The sequence below is a fragment of the Mercurialis annua genome, linkage group LG3, assembly GCF_937616625.2.
Source record: "Mercurialis annua linkage group LG3, ddMerAnnu1.2, whole genome shotgun sequence".
Classification (NCBI taxonomy): domain Eukaryota; kingdom Viridiplantae; phylum Streptophyta; class Magnoliopsida; order Malpighiales; family Euphorbiaceae; genus Mercurialis; species Mercurialis annua.
In genome coordinates, this window is record NC_065572.1 from 63,286,809 (window position 1) to 63,293,389 (window position 6,581).

Genomic DNA, 6,581 nt, shown 5'->3' on the forward strand with positions numbered 1-6,581 from the left:
TATTAAGCCTACGTTTATGGATTAAACGTACAGGTAACTCGACTAAGTAACTGATGTATCGACGAGCTACCAAGCCATTGGGCCGGAGTGTTTACGTGATTGGACAATGCATGGAGCTTACGCTTGCGGGATTATAATAGTGCAGTTTTGGATAGCGGTCACTGTGAGTGGCAATTTACTTTCACGTATTATTATAAAAGTCATTTTCTTATATTATAAATGTTATTATTATATACATTGTATCTATATGAGTTGTTCATATAAGATATTGTGCTTGATGAGTTTGATTATGCACGTTCTTGTATTCATTGTTTAAATATGAATAGCTAGTATGAGATCTATAGAAGTCAATACCTATTGAGTGTCAATAGGCTATGAGATTATCAGTAAGTCATTCTAGCGTGTCTAGATTGTCTATGAGATTACGAAATGCGCATACGATAAGAGTGCGATACGAGAGTGAACTCGGTTAAAATAACCTGAGCCCCACGAGAGTGAACTCGGTTAAGTAACCTGAGCCCCGTATCTAGTGGGTTGGACCCACCAGTGAGTTGGACTCACACTTTGGGATTAAGAGATTGGTTGCGACTGACGTGGTCGAGTGTGAACACTCCCGGGTTGGACCATTTGGATCAAGTTGATTCGATTATATAAGTTTAGCGAATCAAGGATTAGAGTTTTGATAGAGTCTGTTAATTAGGAACGTTTACTGTGTGCTTATATTATGTATGGAATTTGCATACGTATTAAGCGTGTGACGCTATATTTTGATAATACTATAAGTAACTTGCAAACTCACTCAGTATTTTCCCAAATACTGACCCCTCACTTTGATGTTTGCAGGTAGTAGAAGTCGGATCAGACAAACCATCTCCATTGTGCCAGGAGTCATTGGACTTGCACAAGTATGAGTTACATGAGCTGCAGTAGTCAGTAGTTGTCAATCTAAGATTGGTAAATTGATTTCAAATAGTTAGTTTTGAATATAAACTCTAATATGATATTTTAATATCTATATTATATTATTTAAAGAGTTTTCTGAAAACGTTTTATATATAATAATATGTTTTCAATTGCGAAAAATTATTAATGGTTTTAGGCTTGCTACGGGTTTCGGAGCTACCACTCCCATTCCCTAGCGCCGGTCTCGGCTCAATAATTTGGGTCGTGACAATTGTGGTATCAGAGCAGTTGGTCCAGTTACCTCTGCTAAGATGCGTTTGTCGGTTAAGTAATCCAGGAACTACTGCAGCTATAGAGTTGAGTTTGTCTTATCCAAGTCGTTAGTGTGATTTATTTGGTGATCAGTATAACAAATTGATTTGTGAAACGTTTGTTTGTTTCTTGTAACACGTATATACGAAATATATGCGTATATGTTGTTTCGAGGAGACATGCATAAATAATGTGCTTTTTGAAATGAAGCTTCTAGGAGAGGTGTTGCCTCCTATGAATAGAATATATTGAGATAATTGCAATTTGATGTCATATATATGTGTGCTTAGCATCAGATAACGTGATAGATGCTATAGAATTCGATCGATCGAAATTTCAGAAAGAGTGAGGATAAGGAATGCAAAGTTGTAGAAGTTGAGGAACTTTCCAGAAGCAGAGTTTAAAGGTCTAGAGAACTTACAAAACTCGAAGTTTATAACTTGTTAAAGTTATTTGTTTAATGATTCTAAAAGCATAATTGTGCCTAGACCCGTAATAGCCATCGATAAATGCCACGACATCGATAGAAAATGCATCACTACATACATCAATACATGCATCAATAGGACATGCATCATATGCATTATGTTCAGACGAAGAGGTGAGATGTGGCAACTCTTTGGGGATGAGAGACGTCATCACCCTAGTGCACAATTTTGCTAAGATTTAAATGGAATTTCCAAATGAGTCGTTTTATTTGAAAGAGTTTTCAAGAAGTTTTGTTTTTATGTAAGTATACCTAGACCAAAACTCTGTGACGGAAGTGAGATGCTCGCGAGCAAGCTGTGATCTAGGCTATGAGGCGAATGAATACGTATAGTTGTGAGAACATAAGATTTGTACCTCTAGCTAATGAACTTAGCCTTGATTAGACAGACTAGTATATGACTAGGATAATAGATATGTGTTCGGATAGTAAAACATAACTGATTAACAATGTATGATATGTATGCTATGTTTTTAATACTCTTGATGTTTGATTAAGTCCATGTGAGCGGAATGCTCACAAGACTTAAGTGATGATACGTAATCAAGGAAATCTAGGGAACACTGATTTTCTTGAATCCTGACCACGTAAATGCTTATAGCTATGAGGATATATGTGTGTAACATATACAATGCGAGTATATGTTTTAGTAAATTGCTAAGTCTACAATGAGTTAGAACGCTCAGAAGACTAGCAATAAGAGACGTATCATAGAAGGTAAAAAGGGAGGAGACGTTTCTAAAGTCCAACGCACGTGGACATCGATTAGACGTGACGATTAGTAAGGATTATATTTTAAGGAATTTATCAGTATTCCTTTATATAATCGTTATACTAGGAACGAAGAATTGCGTGAACGCGTGCTGTTGCACAGCAAGTATATGAGGCGCAAGAAGAAGATCGAGGTGACAAAGGTGAATGCAACCTAGTCCAATTGGCCTGCAAAGGCCAGAAATGTGATGAAGGTCAACAGGAACCTAACACGATAAAGTGGGAATGTATAGGCCTCAGGAGTGCCGCAGTAACCCAACGTCATTAAGAATCAGTTAACAGTAAAAGTAACTGATATAAGGAATTGTGTGCCAATGATAGGACTATGGATATAAAGATAGTATCAACGTGAAGAAAGGGACACCTATGGAGATTTGATATTTGTATACTTAAGTTAAGACTAAAAGAGTTTGACGGGTCAAGCGGTATGCTAGATCCACTAGGAAGGTAAAGCAAGATGCTCGTACACATCGAGCGGATGATGGACAAACAATAATGTCAATAAAGATGTCGATGAAAGATTCAACCTATGATTAGTCCGACATGCAATTAGAGCAGTGAAGGACCAAATAACATGAACTAAGTTTGTGACCCGATTTGGAAAATTCTTTCAACTATTAGTTCCGGTTAAGGATAATCGGGAAAAATCAAGGTGCTTAGATCAAGATACAAACAACAAGAACTGCAATCGGCGGATTGAGAGTTGAAACTTCCACCTCAAGGTTCCGATTATGAAGCAGAATAGTAGGCTATGAAAAATACAAATGTAATGGATGCTTGTGAAGTGCTAAACCTTAGACTTCAAGTTAGATCAAATAAAGAATAAAGTGCATAATATGATCGATATAGAAGATTGATTATAATCCTTAAAGGATTAAGATGTATTAAACACGATCAAACTTGTTTGATACATTGCCAGAAAGAGATCCTCAGGAAGAGGACTTCTAGGAAGAAGAGTTATCAGACTAGTCCGATGTCGAGGAGTACTAGAGTAAGCATTTCTGATCCAGTGTACGAAAATATCATAATCTGAGGGAGGATGCGGAGATAGCCAATGGTCAGGCACGAGTGGCTCTGATCAGGGTAGGAAGCGAATGCGCTCCTTTTTACGAGGAATGCTACCAGTGGAACAGTATTCCACTGACTTCCTACGTACGGTCGAGGGATTTCCAAAGGTACATGACGTATATGATAAAGTATAAAGACGCAAAAGTAGATTATGGATAATAAGAAATTAGTTAAAGTAAACTGAGTTAAGGAAAGTACGGATAACCTGCGTATGTCGCAAGGAACTTGATGAGAGTTATTGAGAAATGAAAAAGAGAAAGTCACGTGGAAAGATGACGAGAGGATCAGATGGATTAAATTCTATGTAGTCATCAACGCATAGAAACAAAAAGGAATAAAGATGATAGAGTCATATGAATGGATCCACTGACAGTTAAGATGTCAGTAAGGGTACAATAGGACGATATGTATGTAATCGAGAATGCACTACGTCGATAATTCAGGCAAAAGAACTGCAACCCATTATTTAATTGGTGATCGATGTTGTGGATATTAAAAACAAGTAGTACATGATGTACGAGATGCGCTGAGGAGGAAAGCAAAGAATGCAATAGAAGATGATTAAGAAACACGATAAGAACGTGAATTAGGAACGCAATAAGAGTACCATAGGATCATAGCATTTAGACTATTGTTCCTATTGGTTAACTAAGGACAAGAAGTCAAAGAAAGTAACGAAGAAGTATACCTACGATATGGACAGAAGTAGGAATAACAAGTGAAATGGAAGGATCATGAATAGTAATAAGAAGTAAGTTTAGTACTACGTGATAATAAAGAGAAATGATTTAGAAGCTAAGAAAGAGCTGGATTATGGTGATAAATGCTAAAAGCATCTTTGAAGGCCAAAAGATGAACAAGGTCAAAAAGACAATGGAAAAAGAAGAGAAAAGTGTAGATGAAGTGAAAAAGGATAATGAATAAAAGATCAAGCATGGAGTGAGCCATGATGTCATTAAGGAACATTCTGATATAAGTATATAATTGGAAGAAGATTAAGATCCTCATTTAAGGATTTTAAGCAAAGAAAGCTTACGTGAGCATAGGTCACACGCTGTCTTTAACATAAGAAGTTAGCGACCAATATGAGAATCCTATCTGAGTGAGAACCAGATTGATAAAACAGATTGATGTAAAGTATGAAGGAACAAGAAGTTTCAAGAATAGCGCGTTAAGCTAAAGGAAAGGAAGTAGGTCAATAAACATACGAGATATACTGACACAAAAAGAAAAGTAAATAAGCTTTACAAAGAAAGTAAATAAAGACCTCATAAGGATATATCCTGAGGATTCACCTTATAGATAACCATGATTGATGACGATAGCGAAAGAATCTTCATACGAGAAGTAAAGTAATGAGACAAGAGAGAATAGCGGATAATGGGATAAGTTCCTAACGCTACTACAAATAACAATCGGACGACGGCAACAGTCATACAAGAGAAACTACGTAAGTAGTAAAGCACGAGTTGCTTAAGTCTCCACATCACTCAACAAGAAACAATAATAAGATTAGGCGGTGTTGGAGCATAAGATCAAGTCGTGACAACGACCAAATAGAAAAGGTTAACGGATTGTCTAAATAAGGAAGCTTAGTGACGAACATTATCATTCTTAATGATAAAATATCATTAAGATAAGCTATCATTGAACATCAGTAAGGAACTGAAAGTTCAAGTACGACTATAAGTGTTTATAGTAATAAATGTCAAACACATGGATTGTGCTGTAGAATAAAAAGAAGAGATCAAAGATAGATTGTCAATGATACCTGACGTCAAAGTGCAAAAGGTACAGAAAGTGAGACAACGATTACTTACGCTAATCAGTGTCGTAAGACGAACACGGTATTCCTACTATGAATAAGAATTCTAGATGTAGATGGGATTAAAGGAAGAAAAGAATAAAAAAATTCGAGGACGAATTTTTATAAGGGGGGAAGAATGTAATACCCCAAAATGTTTAATTATCTAATTGGGCCACGTGTCCAGTTTTGAGTCGCCAAAGTGGCGATATCGGAAAGTCTTCCGATAAAAGTAAGATAAATAAGTTTTAGTAGATCGGTTTTGAAAGATATTATAGTAAAGAATTTAGTATTATATCTCAGTACTTAAGTTAGAATTGGAATTAAAGGGAAAAATGTCAAGAAAGTCCCAGAACAAAGTGCAGGGACTAAAGTGGTAATTTAGCCACTATGCCCCGAAAATGGAAATTTACTTTGCCAAAGTCCGCGAAATATTTTATAATATATGTGGTAAAAGTTTCGGGTCAATCGGAGACCTTTTAAAATTTGGACGTGGATACGTTTTGGGCTAAATTACAACTTTTGAAAAGTTCAAGGGCCAAAACGTAAATTAGCCAAATAAATCTCAAGAATAGTAATTAAAAGATTATTGACGGGAAATAATAATTATGGATTAGTATTATTTATTTGGATATAAATAATACGTAAGTAATTGAGTTAAAAGAATAATTTAACCATTTGGTTAAATTAGAAAGTTTAAAAGAGAAATGGTTTGAGCTAAAGAAATGAAGGATTAAAAGGAACAATTAACCAAGATATATAAATGATTCCTTAAGAAGAAGGAATGATCAGAGAATGGAAAGAAAGAACAGACGAAGGGTTTTCGACGATCGATTGCGATCCGCCGCGGTTTCGCCGTTTCTCGTCCAAATCGCGAGTTCTTTATATCGATTCGTCCAGAATTCGATCCTCTATCATCGTTAAGCTTCAAATCGAGGTAAGCTTGACGTTTTTATTGTGAGAATTAGTAAATTAGGGTTATATCGTTTTAACGAATTAAACGAATTGTAATCGCGTTTTTATAGCCATTTTTAGTGAGAATTGTGTTGGGTTATATGATAAAATGAAGCGGAAGCATGTCGGGAGTGCCGGAAAGCGGCGAAGCGCCCGGAAAATGACTTTTCTGGGGGCTGTCAAGGGTGTGCGTTCGCACACATTGAGTGTGCGATCGCACACTCCTTGAAATTTAGGGTGTGCGTTCGCACACTCATTGTGTGCGTTCGCACACTATCTAAA